The following is a 17,878-nucleotide window of genomic DNA, read 5'->3' as shown; positions in this document are numbered from 1 at the left end:
CATGTCATCAACCTAAAAATTGTGAGTTTTTTTAAAAAAGATTCTTTTTAACGTACTATATCTTGGATATCCAGTGGGTATTCTACACTTAGAGCACATCTCAACTTGGCCCAACTCGTTTCCGGAGCTCACCAGCCGCGTGTGGCTCTTGGCAGCGCGGCCGCTGCAGCCACGGGCTGGCCCGCATCCCCGCCCCGCCCCGCGCCGCTCGGGGGTGACATCACAGAGGCCGCAGGCTCGGCGGCCCGGAGCGACCCGGGCCCTGGGCGCGCGCCCCGACCCTCGCCCCCTCCCCGCTGCAGCCCCCGAGTACTAAAGCAAAGCGACGATCTCTACAGACGGCCGAAGGGGCCGGCTAGTCCGCCGCCCTCCCGGTCCCGGCGGACAGCAGGCGCCAGGCCACAGCCCCCTCGTACGCCCTCGCCCCAACCGCCCACCACTCGCGCCGCTTCTCCCGCGAGGGCCCAGCGGCGAGGCCAGCGCCCATTGGGCCGCCGCGGCCCCCGGCCCGCCTCCTCGCCGCGTTCATTGGCCGTCCGGGCGGCGGCGGCCCGGTCGGCAGCGGCGCCGCCCCGCCCCCGCGCCGGCCCTCAAAGGGGGCGACGAGGAAGCGGCCACCTCCCCGCGCCCCGCCCCTCGGGCTCGCCCGCCGCCTCCCGGCTCCGGCTCTTGGCTCTCGGCTCCTCGCCGCGCCTCCCGCCCGCTCCGGCTCCCTTCGGCTCCCGCTCCGGCTCGGCGGCGGCGGGTAGGTGCAACCGCCGCGGGGCGCGATCGGAGAGGCGCCCTCTTCCTGTCAGGGGGCTGAGGGATCCTCGCCCCGCGGCCGCCCGGCGCCACGCAGGGCCCGCCCGCGCCGGGGAAGGGCGGTGGCCGGCGGCCTGCGGGACGGCCGCGGGAAGGGGGCGCGCGCCGGGGGCCTGCGGGCGTGGCCCTCGGAGTCCGCGGGGCGCCATCCGGCGGCGGGGGGCGGGCGGCGCGGGCCCGGGTCCGGCTTCGGGAGCCTCGGGCTGTGGGGCCGGGCTCGTGCCTCGGACTCGGCGCGCGGCGGGTGCAGCGGGGACTCTGGGCACCGGTGGGGCCGGGGGTGTGAGAGGACCGAGGGTCGTTTCCTGAGGCGGAGGGGCCCGGGCTGGGGTGGCGCTGAGGCGAGCCTGGGAGAGGCCGCCCCGTCAGGAGTTACAGGTGGGCTCGGGTGGCTTGGGGTGGGCCGGGGTCGCGGGGCGTGGGAGGCGGCTCCGGGCGAGGCGGTCGAAGACGGGCCTCAGAACCGGGGCTGCGATGTGGCCCCGGGGCCGCCTCTCCGCAGGGGGTGGCCGGGGCTGGGGGGTAGCGGAGGGAGGGGTTCAGGGTTTTGCCCCGCGGCGGACGGTGTGGACGCTGTGCTTCCACCCCGGGGCGGGTCTACAGATGCCTTTGCTGCTTGGACGGGGAGGCCGGGATTACGCTCAGGTCCGTGCTTGGGACCGAGGGTGAAACTTGAGCTTCTCGGCCTTGAAAAGCCCCTCTTCTGCTTTCCCCGTGGTCCGCTTCGCTGTCCTGCTGCTCAGGGCCTTTCGGTTCTCTCGCTCGCGACCTGCAGAGCCTTGCAGGGCTTCTCGCTCGCTCTCTCTCTCTCTCCCGCCCATTTCCCTGCCGCTGCGCTTTTGGCAACTGCCTCTGCTCTTTCCCAGGGATAGTTGTGGCATTGCATCAGGGGGTATTTGTGCTTGTGATTTGCTCACTCAGCCCAGGAAGAGGGAGAATAGTGTGCTGCTGCCGAGATGGGGTGGGGGTGGGGGGCCAGGGGGGCTGCTGACTGCCGTCAGCCTGGCTGGGCAGGCCGAGAAATGGGTGTGGTGAGGGAATTCAGCTGCTCTAAGCCTATAGGGTAACACTGCCCAGTCATCAGCTCAAAGAGCAGCAGCAGCTATTTTTATAAATCACTCCTGGATCCAAGCTGAGCACATGGATTTAGAGTGAACAGTTGTCATGCTCTAACTATTACAGGCTGGGTGTTTGGTAGATAACATTAGAGTTGCTAAGCGAGAGACTCCATCTGAACAGTGCAGGGGGTACTTGTAACTTTACTTTTTCCCCCGTTTAGAATGGTACCTCTCTCTTCAGGGGGTGTCTTTTAAATTGATGTTTGATGGTCCATTCTGCTTCCTTCCTAATGAAATGTTTTTACTTCAATTATAACTTTTCCTTTAACATTTAGCTTAAAAAGAATATAACTCACTTTTGGAACACTATCTCCCAGGCACTAGTTACAGGTATTTATTTACAGATGAGGAAATTGAGACAGAGGACTTAAGAGGTCACACAGATACTTAAAGCGGCAGATCCAGACCAAGAGCTCTCTGACCCCATCACAGTAGTTCAGAAGCTTGAAATTTTTGGCTGACACAGGGATGAATTTATTCACACAAAATAAACTCACCAGAGACTGATAAACTAGAAACCATTATATTTTCTTTGAAAATATTAGGTGCCATGTACACAATTGTATTTAATTATCCACTGGCTAGGACACTGCCATTGTTTCTGGGGAGCCTAATGGATAATAAGTCAGTTGATTATAGACTTGGAGTGGACAGTACTGGATGTTCTTAGGGGATGTTTTCTTCAAAGTATGGGAGTCTTGTGAGTTGCCTTTCTTTTTCCCTATTTTAAGAACTCACATACTAATGTCTTAATACATTTTTCCACTGTCTCGTTTGCTATTTTTTTTTTTAAAGATTTATTCCCCCCCCTTGTCTGCTGTCTGTGTCCATTTGCTGTGTGTTCTCTTCTGCGTCCGCTTGCATTATCAGGTGGCACTGGGAATCTGTATCTCTTTTTTGTTGCATCATCTTGCTGCGTCAGCTCTCCGTGTATGCAGTGCCACTCCTGGGTGGGCTGTGCTATTTTCATGGGGGGTGGCTCTCCTTGTGGGGCGCACACCTTGCGCATGGGGCGCCCCTGCGTGGCATGGCACTCCTTGCGTGCGACAGCCCTGGGCGTGGGCCATCTTTACCACACGAGTCAGGAGGCCCTGGTGATTGAACACCAGACCCTCCATATGGTGGACGGACGCTCTGTCAGTTGAGCCACGTCCACTTCCCTGCTTTTTTTTTTAATTTACTATTTTTTTATTTTATTTTTTTTAGTTTTAAGTTTACAGAAAAGTCATGCAGAAAATAGAATTTCCATATTGCCCCATCTCATACACACAAGTTTTTCCTATTATTAACACTTTGCATTAGTGTGGTACGTTTGTTAAAATTGATGAAACATTATCATTTTACTATTCACTTTAGCCCATAGTTTACATTAAGGTTCATTCTTTTTGTTGTACAGTTCTGTTTGTTTGTTTCTGGTAACTTGGATACAGACTAAAATTTCCCATATTATCCACTTTCAGATTTGGTGGTGTTGATAACATTCACAGAGTTGTGTCACTTGGTTTAAGTTCTCTCTTTGTACATTTGTCATCAGTATATTTTTATCTGTGTTAAAATTTCCATATTTAGAAATGAGTTTACATTGCATATTAAAATGCCATTTTTCATTGTTTGACAGTGAGGGAGGTACATTTGGATTTTCGTATGTCTAGGTGATTTAAGCTTTAGTCAGAGATCTTGTTTCTAGATTTGGTGATCAGTCCTTTGGCTCTGAACTTTTGTCGTTGACTTCAGTTTTTTGGCACCTCTTTTTTTTTTTTCCTTTTATTACCATTAGAAATGAGTAGTTGATGTCTAGGTTTTATTTTTCCTTAAGAAGTGAGAACATCTTAGAGGAACATATTGAACTAATGGACGACATCTTGTTGGTTCATGTTATTTGGTCAATTTGAAAAGGAAACCAAGTGAATATCACTGATTTCACTTTGTCCTTCTAAATGGCAATTTTAGAACCATGTTGCTGTGGACTTAATGCTAGGGTGGGTGTATTGAGGACAATTAGGGTCAAAAAGGGAATAAAAGAAACTGATATATGTGAAAGATCATACCATCTACTTTCTTAGAGCTCTCTAGGCAAATCTCTCAAGGTGGACCTACTGGTGAAATAATCTGAATGTCATTGAAATTTATAGCTTGAAAGTCCGTTTAGTTTACTTTTGTGATTATAGGTTAAAAAAATTAATCTTTTTACCATAAAATCCATCTTATTGATTTGCAGATATTTATACCTTTTTATTTATAACTTTTTCTCATTCACTTTCTTCCTAATTTTTACAAGAAAAATTCAGGTTAAAGAAAACCTTTACTTTAAAATAATTTTAGATTTACAAAAACATTGTAAAGATCATACAGAATGTCCTTAAACCCTTTATCTAGCTTCCCTTAATGTTAGTGTACGTTAGAATACTGTTAACTAAATTATTATTGTTATTATTTTTTTAAGATTTATTTATTTTTTATTTATTCCTCTCCCCTTCCCCCCACTGCCGCCAGTTGTCTGCTCTCTCTGTCCATTAGCTGTGTGTTCTATGTCCGCTTGTATTCTTGTCAGTGGCACTGGGAAACTGCGTCTCTTTTTGTTGTGTCATCTGTGTCAGCTCTCTGTGTGGCGCCACTCCTGGGCAGGCTGCACTTTTTTTTGCACAGGGTGGCTCTCTTTATAGGACACACTCCTCGTGCATGGGACTCCCCTATGCAGGGGACACCCCTGCATGGCATGGCATTCCTTGTGTGCATCAGCACTGTGCATGGGCCAGCTCCACACGGGTCAGGAGGCTCTGGGTCTGAACCCTGGACACCTCCCATTTGGTAGGCGGACGCTCTATCAGGTGAGCCAAATCTGCTTCCTCTTGCCTTTTTAACACTTTTTTCCCCAATCAGTGTTGTTTTTTTAAAAGATTTATTTTATTTTTTTATTACCCCCCCACCATTGTTTGCACTCACTGTGTGCTCTCTGTGTCCGTTTGCTGTGTGTGCTCTTTTTCTCTTTAGGAGGCACCGAGAACTGAACCTGGGACCTCCTGTGTGGGAGAGAGGCACTCAATTGCTAGAGCTCCCTCTGCTCACTGCTTTGTTGTGTCTCTCATTGTGTTTTCTCTTTGTGTCTCCTTGTTTCGTTATCTCACCGCACTAGCCCGTTGTACCAGCTGGTTGCATCAGCTTGCTGTCTTGCTTGCCTTCTCCAGGAGATACCTCAAACCCAACCTGGGACCTTCCATTTGGTAGGTAGGAGCTCAGTTGCTTGAGCCACATCTGCTTTCCTTGACACTTTTGAAGAATAGTGTTTGGGTATTTGTAGAATGTTCTTCAATTTAGTTTTGTCTGATGTTTTCTCATGATTAGCTTGAGGTTAATGGATTTTAGGGAAGAATTTTAGAGAGGTGGTATGCCCTTCTTGGCACATTATAGCAGGGGGTGCATTGATATCAACATTATCATGATTATAATGATATAATCATTATATAATGATCATTGGATGTTGATATAATGATATGAACATTACTGTGTGAATTTGAGAACTTGGTTAAGGTGGTGTCTGCCCAGTTTGCTCACTGTAAAGGGGCTATTTTTCTCTTTCCTTACTCTATTTGTTAGAAGCTAGAAATGAGTCACTAAGAATCAAGGGGAAGGGAATTAATTAAACTCCATGTCCTGGAGGGAGGACTTTCAAAGAATTTGTGTATGTATGTTAAAACCATTATAGTAATCAATAGATATATACATAAATTTTTAAAATAATGATTTTTTACATTTCACTTTTTTTTTTTAAGATTTTTTTTATTCTCTCTCCCTTACCCCCCCCCCCCCCGCCACCCTGTTGACTGCTCTCTGGGTCCATTCGCTGTGTGTTCTTCTGTGTCCACTTGCATTCTCGGTGGTACTGGGAATCTGTGTCTCTTTTCATTGCATCATCTTGCGTCAGCTCTGTGTGTGTGTGGCGCCACTCCTGGGCGGGCCGTGCTTTTCATTGCGCAGGGTGGCTCTCCTTGTGTGTGGGGCTCCCCTACGCAGGGGACATCTCTGTGTGGCATGGCACTCCTTGCACACAGCAGCACTGCATGTGGGCCAGCTCACCACACAGGCCAGGAGGCCCTGGGTTTGAACCCTGGACCTCCCATATGGTAGGCAGATGCTCTATCAGTTGAGCCACATCCGCTTCCCTCAACAGATATTTTTGGGGGGATATTTTGAAGCTGTACAAATATTTGGTTTCTCCTTAAAATTTCATCTACTAATTTTAGCATTTATCAGTAACTCTTTTTTTTTTTTTTTAAAGATTTATTTAATTCCTCCCCATCCCCCGGTTGTCTGTTCACTGCATCTTTTTTTTTTTTTAAAGATTTATTTTTATTTATTTAATTCCCCTCCCCTCCCCCGGTTGTCTATTTTCTATGTCTTTTTGCTGTGTCTTGTTTCTTTGTCCGCTTCTGTTGTCATCAGCGGCACGGGAAGTGTGGGCGGCACCATTACTCGCAGGCTGCTCCCTCCTTCGAGCTGGGAGGCTCGCCTTATGGGTGCACTCCTTGCGCGTGGAGCTCCCCTACGCGGGGGACACCCCTGTGTGGCAGGGCACTCCTTGCGCGCATCAGCACTGCGCATGGGCCAGCTCCACACGGGTCAAGGAGGCCCGGGGTTTGAACCGCGGACCTCCCATGTGGTAGACGGACGCCCTAACCACTAGGCCAAGTCCGTTTCCCTATCAGGGACTCTTGCCAGTAGCAAATATTGTGTTCTGATGGTGATTTTCTATTTGCCTCATTACTTCTATGTTTATTATTTGGAATTCTTCTGTTAGGAAGATTTATACCTTCTTCCCTGTTTATTTATTCAGTCATTTATTTATATATATCAGTATGGACTCATGAATATTTATTTGTCCCAGCTTTGGCCTTTGGAATTTCTTTTTAGTTGGCATTTATATCCCTTTTTTTTTTTTTTAAGATTTGTTTTATTTAGAGTCACACCCCCTCTCCCCCGTTGTCTGCTCTCTGTGTCCATTCACTGTGTGTTTTCCTCTATCTGCTTGTATTCTCATTAGGTGGCTCCAGGAACTGATCCTGGGACCTTCTGGAGTGGTAAAGAGGTGATCACTCTTTTGCGCCACCTCAGCTCCCTGTTCTGCTATGTCTTCTTGTTTTCTCTCCTCTGTGTCTCTTGTTGCCTCATCTTGCTGCGCCAGCTCTATGCATCGGCCTGCACTCCTGCGCAGGGTGGCTTTTCCCCCATGAGGCATCATTCCCACGTAGGGCGGCTCTCCTGTGCAGGCCAGCTTGCCATCACCAGGAGGCTCTGGGCATCAAACCCTGGACCTCTTATATGGTAGATGGGAACCCAATTGTTTGAGCCACAGCTGTTTCCTGGCATCTATATCCTTTTGATGTACTCCCCTCCATATGCCCCACCCCTTTTTTTGAGCACTTTCTTACTTTCTGGCACTACCAGATGATTCATTCTCACCTTGTATTATGCAGACATTTCTCCAAGGATCCCTGGTTTCTTTCATTGGATTTAAGATCTTGTTCTTTAGAAAACAAGATCTAGGAACTGGGTTTTTATTGCTACTAGAATGTCACTGCTTCTAGACCCTCTCAAGGGATAGAGCTAGGAAATACATGTATGTACACTAAGGCCCGTATATACACATATCTATATTTTTGTATCTATCTGTATATAAGTAGAAATATGAGTTCATACTGATATTTATGAATCTAATGTTTATGATATTTATGAATTTATGATATTTATGAAACCACAGGTTTCATTTTAATATTCCTTTCTTGCATATTTATAATGTCTTTCTCTGGCAGTGAGAAACCTGACTTTTATGATCTGCAATAGAATTATGTGTTCAACCATAGTATGTGTGTCAAGTAGGAAAACAGAACATTTTCAAAGTATTTTGCAGTTGTTAACTAATTTGAATTATACTCCTTTAGTGTTGGTGTTTTAAATTATTATTTTTCAGCTCAATTGGAGAGGTAAAGTCATTGCCCCTGACCAAACAGGAAGTGAGTGACCATAGCTGGATTTGACCTATTCTCACAGTGGTCTCCTGACAAGTCAACCTTTGTCCCTTGATGGGATTGTGTTGAAGTTCTTGATTTTAGCTGATTTTTCACCTTAGGCAGGACCTAGACTGAGAACAGTTCTATTTGTATAATCATTGAATTGGAAGAGATCCTAGAGGTAATTTATTCCAGTTTCACATAATGTCAGTGATCCCTCTAGCCCTGTACTCTAGTATTCTCAAGATAGGGACTTCATTCCAGCTTGGCTTCCCCGAGAGTGATCTCAAATATGGTTGCCTCCCTATAGTTTCTCTTCAGTGGTTCTAGTTTTGTTTACTTTTTTTTTTTTTTAAGATTTATTTATTTCTCTCCCCTTCCCCCTGCCCCAGTTGTCTGTTCTCTGTGTCTGTTTTGCTGTGTCTTCTTTGTCCGCTTCCCTTGTTGTCAGTGGCACTGGGAATCTGTGTTTCTTTTTGTTGCGTCATCTTGTTGTGTCACCTCTCCGTGTGGGAGGCGTCATTCTTAGGCAGGCTGCACTTTCTTTCATGCTGGGCGGCTCTCCTTACAGGGCGCGCTCCTTGTGCGTGGGGCTCCCCTACGTGGGGGACACCCCTATGTGGCAGGGCACTCCTTGCGCGCATCAGCACTGCGCATGGGCCAGCTGCACACTGGTCAAGGAGGCCTGGGATTTGAACCGCGGACCTCCCATGTGGTAGGCGGACGCCCTAACCACTGGGCCAAGTCCGTCGGAAGCCCTAACCACTGGGCCAAGTCCTAACCACTGGGCCAAGTCCGCTGCCTCAAGGTCCTATAAATGGAAGAGGAGTTAGACTTGTATTTTGTGGCTTTCGCAGAAGAACTAGAACCATCAAGAAGAAGATAATATGGAATGTAACTTCCTTATAAGATAGCTCGTTTCCTATGACTACCCATAGGGTGGGTGGCGGTATGGAGATACTGATAAGGTGGTTAGGGTGAATGACCTTCAAGATCATTGCTTTACTATTTGGGTACAGATTTCTTCGAGAATAAACAGCAAAAACGCTGCCCCCAGAAAAACTTACATGTATTCACTTACATGTTTTGCTCTCATCCTTGAAAGGTGCTTTTTCTGGGTATAGAAGTTTGTTTGCTTCCATTTATTTTTTCCATGTATTGAATTTACCATTCCATTATCTTCTGACTTACGTTGTTGCTATTAAGAAGTCAGCCTTGGTTTTTGTTTCTGCCAAGTGTTCTGGGAATTACTGAGTTCACCACTTAAAGATCCTTGGCTGATGCAGGTTATAAGAACCTAGTTGCCGTTCCATACAAGGATTAGTCCATGGCCATAATTTCTCAGGAATTTTTTCTTGTTTTGCTTTGCTCAACACCAAGATAGACTTCTCTGTAGTACCCTGGAGTTGTGGGAAAGTTGGGGTTTGGTTTAGATCTGTTTCACCTATACCTTGAGAGGTAGGATGAGGCGTCTCCTTATAAGACTTAATCATGGGAGAGCCCTGGGCTTTGATTTCTTGATTTCCTTCTCTCCCTGTGGCCATTGAACTGAATCTTTAGATTAGGGCTTCTCAGATTTTAGTGTGCATACAAATCACAGGATCTTGTTGTAATGTAAATTCTGATTCAGAAGGTTTAGTGTGAGCCCTGAGATTTTTCATTTCTGATAAGCTACCAAGTGATGCTGATCCTGCTGGTCTATAGATGATAGCAAGGAGTTGGACTGTATTATATATTGTATGTGTGGTGATGCTTCAGAAACACTGAATTTTTGGGTAATTATTTAGATTTTAAAGCTTAAAAATAAAAGTTACACATGGTTTTGAAAATTGCTATTTTGATTAAAATTCTTGTTCGTATTTTCCATAATACGTATTGTAAGAGGGTCATTATACTTCTTGGAAGAAAATTTGAGATAATAATGGCTTTCTTGTGTGTTCCTGGGGGAAATAGGCAATATGAGCAGTGTTTGTTTCAGTGAACCCTAGCATTAGTTTTCTGCTGGTATTTGCAAAACATAAGCCAGAATGACTTAAATCTTTTCCATAGTACTTTTTCTAATTGCTGTGTAATATACTTCCAGATGTTCAGATTTATTGGGAAATTGAGATTTCATACTTTGGAATTTTCAGTTTTTGCTGTCCAAGTTCATGTCACAGTTCTAATTAAAAATCATTACTCAATTTCATTTTTTCCCCGCTTTGCAGTGCCTGTTTTTTTTTGGTATGATGTGGATAGCTGTAGTATAACTCAAATCAGAATTCATCCTAATAAAATCAATGTACAAATGAACCTAGATATATATACTGTTTGGGGTTTCATAATTTCTGTGTCTTGAAAGATGAAAAAATATATTTTGTAATTTGTTAAGTAAGCTATTCTTTCAACTTATTCTGCAGTCATTAATTAGACATGAAACTGAAATATTGTCATATTTTAAAAACTTATTAAATTATGTTTACTTTTTCCTTTGTATAAGTAATAAAAAATAATATGGATATTTTGAAGAATGTAGAAAAGGGAAAAATCACAAATTGATCAGTTTTCATATTCTTATGTAAGCAGTTACCATTGAGAAGTGTTCAGCAAGCTATATCTCCTCTTGGTTAAGTCTGTCTAGTGTGGTTTGGACTATTCAATTCTACCTGGCAGTGGACCCCAAAAGTCCCAGATAAGCTTTACTGGGATCACCTGGGGGTTCTTTTAAAATAGTTTTGAATTTCTGTCTAAAATTATCATTCATTAGGTCTGAGTTATAGTCCAAAATCTGAAGTTCTTAACAGCATTATTGAGATATTCATATACCATATAATACAACCATTTAAAGTATGCAATTCAGCAATTCAGTGGCTGCCAGTTTATTCACAGAATTGTCCATCCATTACCACAGTCAATTCTAGAACTTTTTTTTTACCCCATAAAGAAACTCCTTTCCCTAGCTGTCAGCCCCAAACTTCCATCCCTTCCCTATTCCTAGGCAACCATTAATCTACTTTGTGTGTCTACAGATTTGACTATTCTGAACATTTCATGTAAATAGAATCATATATTATGTGGCCCTTTGTGGCTGGCTTCTTTCACTCAGCATGACCTCATGGTGTATCTGTGTTGATGCATGCAGTTAACTGATGATGATCGGTTCTTTTATGGCTGCATAATATTTCACTGCATGCGTATACCACATTTTTTTTTGTTCATTTATCAGTTGATGGATATCTGGATTCTTTCTACTTTTTTGGCTATTATGTACATTCATGTATAAGTTTTTGAGTGCACATATATTTTCACTTTTCTTGGTTATATTCCTAGGAATAAAATTGCTGGGTCACATGGTAACTTGGTTTAACTTTCTATACTTTTTTTAAATTAGTGAAGTTGTACGTTTACAGAAAAATCATGTAGAAAATACAGAATTCCCATATACCTACCCTCCTCACCTGTTTATTATGAACACATAGCATTAATGTGGTACCTTTGTTACAAGTGATGAAATGCTATTATTGTAATTTTACTATTAACTATAGTCCTCAGTTTAAACTAGGGTTACTGTGTTGTACAGTCCTGTGACTTAAAAAAAAATCATCCTGGTAACATATATACAACCTAAAATTTCCCCTTTTAATCACATTTGAATTACACATTTGAAAATGTATAATTCGTTGGTGTTAATTATATTCACAATGTTGTGGTACCATCACCACCATCCATTACCAAAACTTTTCCATCACCCCAAACAGAAATTCTGTACCAATTAAGCATTAACTCCCCATTCCTTACTCCTCCATCCTGGCCCCTGATAATCTATATTTTAGCTTCCAGTTCTTTGAGTTTGCTTTTTCTAATTATTGCGATCAGTACATTTGACCTTTTGTGCCTGGCTCAACATAATGTCTTCACGGTTCATCCATTTTGTTGCTTATATCAGGATTTCATTTGTTTTTACAGCTGAATGATGTTCTGTTGTGTGTATATGTCATATATATATATTTTATTTATTTCTCTCCCCTTTCCCCTGCTCCCCCCGTTGTCTGCTTTCTGTGTCCATTCGCTGTGTGTTCTGTGTCTGCTTGCATTCTTGTCAGTGGCACTGGGCATCTGTGCCTCTTTTTGTTGCATCATCTTGCTGCATCAGCGCTCTGTGTGTGCGGTGCCACTCCTGGGCAGGCTGCGCTTTTTTCACGCGGGGCAGCTCTTCTTATGGAGCGCACTCCTTGCGCATGGACCTCCTCTACGTGGGGGACACCCCTGCATGGCACGGCACTCCTTGCATGCATCAGCACTCCACATGGGCCAGCTCCATGCGGGTCAGGAGGCCCTGGGTTTGAACCTTGGACCTCCCATGTGGTAGGCGGGCACCCTAACTGTTGGACCAAATCCACTTCACTTAATTTTTAAATTTTACCTCTGTACTTTATTCTATGGTTAAAAAAATTCCTTTATTTCTCTTTTCTAGTTTTTTGCCTTAAACTGTTGTGTCTTAGGTAACTAGATAGTCAATCCTTATTAAAATTGAGTTTAAAGTAGGTAGGTTTTGAGGTGTTCTTTTCCCCCCTTCATATGACATACTTTCGGCTGCTCTGAAGCAGGCTTGTACTGTTTTTTTTTTTTTTTTAAAGATTTATTTATTTATTTAATTTCTCCCCCTCCCCTGGTTGTCTGTTCTTGGTGTCTATTTGCTGCGTCTTGTTTCTTTGTCCGCTTCTGTTGTCGTCAGCGGCATGGGAAGTGTGGGCGGTGCCATTCCTGGGCAGGCTGCACTTTCTTTTCACGCTGGGCGGCTTTCCTCACGGGTGCACTCCTTGAGCGTGGGGCTCCCCCACGCGGGGGACACCCTTGCGTGGCACGGCGCTCCTTGCACACATCAGCACTGCGCATGGGCCAGCTCCACACGGGTCAAGGAGGCCCGGGGTTTGAACCGCGGACCTCCCATATGGTAGACGGACGCCCTAACCACTGGGCCAAAGTCCGTTTCCCTGTACTGGTTTTTTAATACACCATTTCGTTCAATCACAGTAATCTTTCTAGTAGATATTTTCCATATCTTTTGAGCATTGTGATGCTCAGAGAAGATAGGGCCCAAGTTTAACCAGCCAATAAAAGGAAAGATCAAATTTAGATCTGTCTGATAATAAATCATATTTTCTTTGCAGTGTCATCCAGCCTTGCCTGATAGTTCCTTTCAGGGTTTTACTTGGGTCTTAAATGCTATCGGTTGCCGAATATAGTGATGTTATTCCAACTAGGTATGGTTAGATGGTTAGATGGCACTATATCAAAGTGTGTACACAAGATTGTAATACAAGAAAGGCGATAACTTGGTCCATTATCTTGTAACTTTCTTATGTTTGTGTAATGGGAGATTATCAGTGCGCATCATGATCATTTTACAGCTTCAGGAGCAGAGCTATCCAGCCTATTTTAGTTTCTTAGTTAATATTGTCTGCCTTATTTGTTGTTGGTGTTTTCTTTCATTCTTTCATCTTTGGTACTTGTCATTTTCTCTTTTTCTTTTGGAAATGACTAGGAACTGGGGAGGGCTTACTGAAAAACCACCAGGTTTTCAAATACCTAATATTTGTATAGTTGATGATCAGGTTTTCCTGAGTTTCTTTTTTGTTAACAAGTTCAAGAGAAACCATCATTCCTAAAGAAATTTTATTTTTAAAGTGAATGCAGCCAAAATCAGCACTGAGAAAATAACAAAATGAGCATCAAATCACTGACCTATTTCCAAGTAGCCAGAGCTATTCATTGAGTTAGGTAAGAATTTGTACTGTATGTTGTCATCATGTCTGTTTGCCATAAGTTCAGTTTCTGTTTTAAAGTTAAACCTAATCCTCCCTCATGGGTATACTATTATTTTTTCCCTCAGTTTGTCAAATTCATTTAATCTTTTAAAGTTGTAGCTGTTTTCTGACTCCTTATTTGTTAAATAAAGTGGGCCAGGCCACACTACTGCGCAGATATCCTCCTCACCATGCCCAGCTTCCAACACCCCACATGGGTGTCCCCTTCTTGCTCTGCTCAGGCTTTGACACCTTGTTCATGGATTCCTTCCCACTGCAAAACGAGGACTCTCATCTCAGCCCCATCTGATGGCTTTAGACTGAGTTGTTTGGGCAGGGGAAAGGAATTGAATTTGATTTTTTTTTTGTAGATCACATTGCTTTTTATTTCCATCTTAAGTGAATTTCAATTGCATTCCCTTTTTATTTATAACTTTTTGTATTGAAATACTTTCAAACTTATAGGACAATTACAAAAATAATACAGGGGAGCATATGTGGCTTAAGTATTTGAGCACCTGCCTCCCACATGGGAGGTCCTTGGTTCAGTTCCTGGTGCCTCCTAAAGAAAAAAACCAAGTACAATGATCAAAAAACAACGATCAGATGATGAGCACAAACAACAGGCTAAAACAATGTACAAACAGACGAGGGAGCCATCTCAGGGGTGGGGGGAGTATAAAACAGACCCCATACAGAGAACTCCAACATAAACCTAACCGCCAAGATACCCAGATCCACTGATTTTAATTTTTGCCACATTTGTCATATCTTTTTATTTTTATTATTTATTTATTTATTTTTCTCTCCCCTCCCTCCCCCCAGTTTTCTGTTCTCTGTGTCCATTTGCTCTGTGTTCTTCTGCGACTGCTTCTATCCTTATCAGCGGCACCGGGAATCTGTGTTTCTTTATGTTGCGTCATCTTGTGTCAGCTCTCTGTATGTGTGGCGCCGTTGTCGGGCAGGCTGCGCTTTCTTTCGCGCTGGGTGGCTCTCCTTACGGGGTGCACTCCTTGCGCGTGGGGCCCCCGTACACGGGGGACACCCCTGCGTGGTGCGGCACTCCTTGCGCGCATCAGCACTGGTGCATGGGCCAGCTGCACACGGGTCAAGGAGGCCCGGGGTTTGAACTGCGGATCTCCCATGTGGTAGACGGACGCCCTAACCACTGGGCCAAGTCCACCACCCAGTATTCACTTATGTAACCATCTCAATTGCAGTTCTCTAGTTCAAGAAATTTAACATTGATATAAAGCTCATAATTTTATATTCTAATTTTTTTCATATGTCTCAGTAAGGTCCTTTTGAGCCTTTTCCTCCTCCCTTGCTAGATCCCATCTAAGATCATGTATTGTATTTAATTATCATTATCTTGTTAGTTTATAACTTTTTTGTTTACATTGTGGAACATACATACATCTCAGCCATTCCCACCAGTACCATTCAGTGAGATTAATCATACTCACTATGTTTTGGTACCCTCACCACCTTCTATTACTAAAACTTACCCATCTCCCCAAACAGAAACCCTACACCTATTATGCATTAACTCCTCATTACCCCTGCACCTTCCCTGGCAACTTGTACTCTAGTTTATATCTCTAAGAGCTTGCACATTCTCCAGTATTTTCTTTGTAATTACCATGAGGCTTAAATTTAACATTCTAAGTCTAACAATCTTGTTTTCTTCTAAACCAACTTCACAGAAACTATGTTGCTATATCCCTCCATTCCTCACCTTTGCAGTCTTGTCACAAACTACATGTTTATACATTGAGTCCAAAATGACTGATTTATCATTATATTTTATGCATTTGCTTTCTAGAGCCTGTAAAAAGTGAAAAGTGGAATTACAAACCAAAATGGCAATAGAAGTGGTATTTATATTTACTGATGTCGTTACACTCACTCAAGATATTATTTCCTCATGCAGCTTTGTTGAATTGTCTATTGTCCTTTCCTTTCAACCTGCAGAACTCTCTTTACCTTCTCTAGTAGGGTAGGTTTAGTAGTGACAAACTCCTCAGCTTTTGTTTATTCAGGAAAGTCTTAATTCCTTCCTTATTTTTGATAGACACTTTAGTCAGATATAGAATTCTTGGGTGAAAACTTCTTGCTTTCAGCACTTTAAATCTGTCTTCTCACCGCCTTCTTGCTTCCATAGTTTCTGATGAGAAATCAAGACTTACTTAATATTATTGAGGCTTCCTTATATATGACATGATACTTCTCTCCTATGGCTTTCAGAATTCTCTCAATGTTTGGCATTCAGCAGTTTGATTATAATATGCTGTGATGTGGTTCTATTTGGGTTTATCCTGTTTACAGTTTTTTGAGCATCTTGGGTGTGGTATATTCATGTCTTTCATTAAATTTTATAAGTTTTCAGTCATTATTTCTTTGGATGTTCTCTCTGCCTCTTTCTCTCTTTGGTCTCCTTCAGGGACTCCCATAATACATATATTGGTATGCTTGATGGTGTCCCACAGGTTTCTCAGGCTCTATTCTCTTTGCTTTATTGCTTCCTCTTTCTTTTCATCAGAATGGATGAATTCAGTTATTCTGTCTTCAGATTCACAGATTCTTTTTGCCTCCACCTCGAATCTGTCATTAAATCCTGTTGTGGTTTGGAGTTGTATGTACCCCAGAAAACCATGCACTTAAACCATTCCTGTGGGTGTGAACCCATTGTAAGTAGGACTTTTTAATGAGGTTAAAAGCAGTAGATTTTACTCTCTCTTTTTTTAAAAAAGATTTATTTTTTATTTCTTTCTCTCCCCTTCCGCCCTGCCAGTTGTCTGCTCTCTGTGTCCATTCACTGTGTGTTCTTCTGTGACTGCTTCTATCCTTAATCAGCAGCACCGGGAATCTGTGTTTCTTTTTGTTGTGTCATCTTGCTGTGTCAGCTCTCCGTGTGTGCGGCACTATTCTTGGACAGGCTGCACTTTCTTTTGTGCTGGGCAGCTCTCCTTATGGGCACACTCCTTGTGTGTGGGGCTTCCCTACGCAGGGGACAGCCCTGCATGGCATGGCATTCCCTGCATGCATCAGCACTGCGCCACTCCTCGGAAGTCTGTGCTTTTTTTCACGTGGGGCAATTCTCCTTATGGGGCACACTCCTTGCATGTAGGGCTCCCCTATGTGAGGGATACCCCTGCGTGGCATGGCACTCCTTGTGTGCATCAGCACTGCGTGTGGGCCAGCTCCACACAAGTCAAGGAGGCCTGGGGTTTGAACTGTGGACCTCCCATGTGGTAGGCGGACACCCTATCCATTGGGCCAAGTCCGCTTCCCTTTACTGCTCTTAAGTAGCCTTTTTCTTCATTTTGGTGCTTGCCCTGTTAGTATAGTTCTTTGTTTTCTTCATCAGTGATGAAGGTGTGGCCCATCTCAATCAGGATGGGTCTTAATCCTATTATTGGAGTCCTTATAAGTGGAATGAAATTCAAACAGAAAGAGAAAGAACCTCAGGCAGCAGCCAGAAGCTGAAATTCAGTGGAACCCAGAAGAGAATAGAGGCCAAAAGAGGCCACCATGTGTATTGCCATTGCTGTGTGATAGAGGAACCAAGGACCAACGAGTGCTGGCAGCTGGCTCCTAAATGCCAGTCTTGGGGAAGAAAGCGTCACCTTGATGCTGCCTTGGAATTTCTTTTATCCTTAAAACTGTGAGCTAATAAATTCCCATTGTTTAAGCCAACCAATTGCATGGTATTTGCTTGAGCAGCCAAGGACACTGGAAAACCCCTCTAGGGAATTTTAAATTTCTATTACTGTGGTTTTCATCTCTGTTTGGATCCTTTTTATAGTTTCCATCTCTCCATTGATATTCTCTTTGTGTTCATCTATCTTTTCCTAATTTCCTTTAGTTTTTTGGTCCATATTTTCCTTTAGCTCTTTGAGCATAATTAGGACTTTTTAAAAAGACTTTGTCTGGTATGTCCCTGGTCTGATCTTCCTCAATGTTGGTTTCTGATGCTTTAATATTCTTCTTTGCCTGGACCATCACTTCCTATTTTGTTGTATATTTTGTAACCTTTTGTTAAAACTTAGACATTTTGATACTTTAGTGTGCTGTAGCTGGGATTTAGACTCTGAGGTGTCTGTTCCTTAAGCTAGTGTTATGACAGAACTTTCCTTGATTGCCAGGAGCTAACAACAACAAA

At 43.8% G+C, this 17,878-nt stretch overlaps 1 protein-coding gene across 6 annotated transcripts in view; it reads left to right on the top strand.

The window, feature by feature from the left end:
* Nucleotides 1-563: 563 nt before the first annotated feature.
* The window catches only part of MAP4 (microtubule associated protein 4), a 255,102-nt gene continuing 237,787 nt past the window's right edge, over nt 564-17,878 (top strand). For 5 of the 6 annotated variants that reach the window (XM_071212051.1, XM_071212054.1, XM_071212053.1 and 2 more), the window contains exon 1: nt 564-745. The gene's annotated coding sequence lies outside the window, so the exon portion shown is untranslated. Of the gene's footprint in view, nt 746-968; nt 1,183-17,878 lie in introns of those variants that run through there. The other variant, XM_071212050.1, reaches the window with a different exon arrangement.

The sequence above is a fragment of the Dasypus novemcinctus genome, chromosome 26 (genome assembly GCF_030445035.2).
Source record: "Dasypus novemcinctus isolate mDasNov1 chromosome 26, mDasNov1.1.hap2, whole genome shotgun sequence".
NCBI lineage: Eukaryota > Metazoa > Chordata > Mammalia > Cingulata > Dasypodidae > Dasypus > Dasypus novemcinctus.
This window is presented reverse-complemented; position numbering and strand designations above follow the sequence as displayed.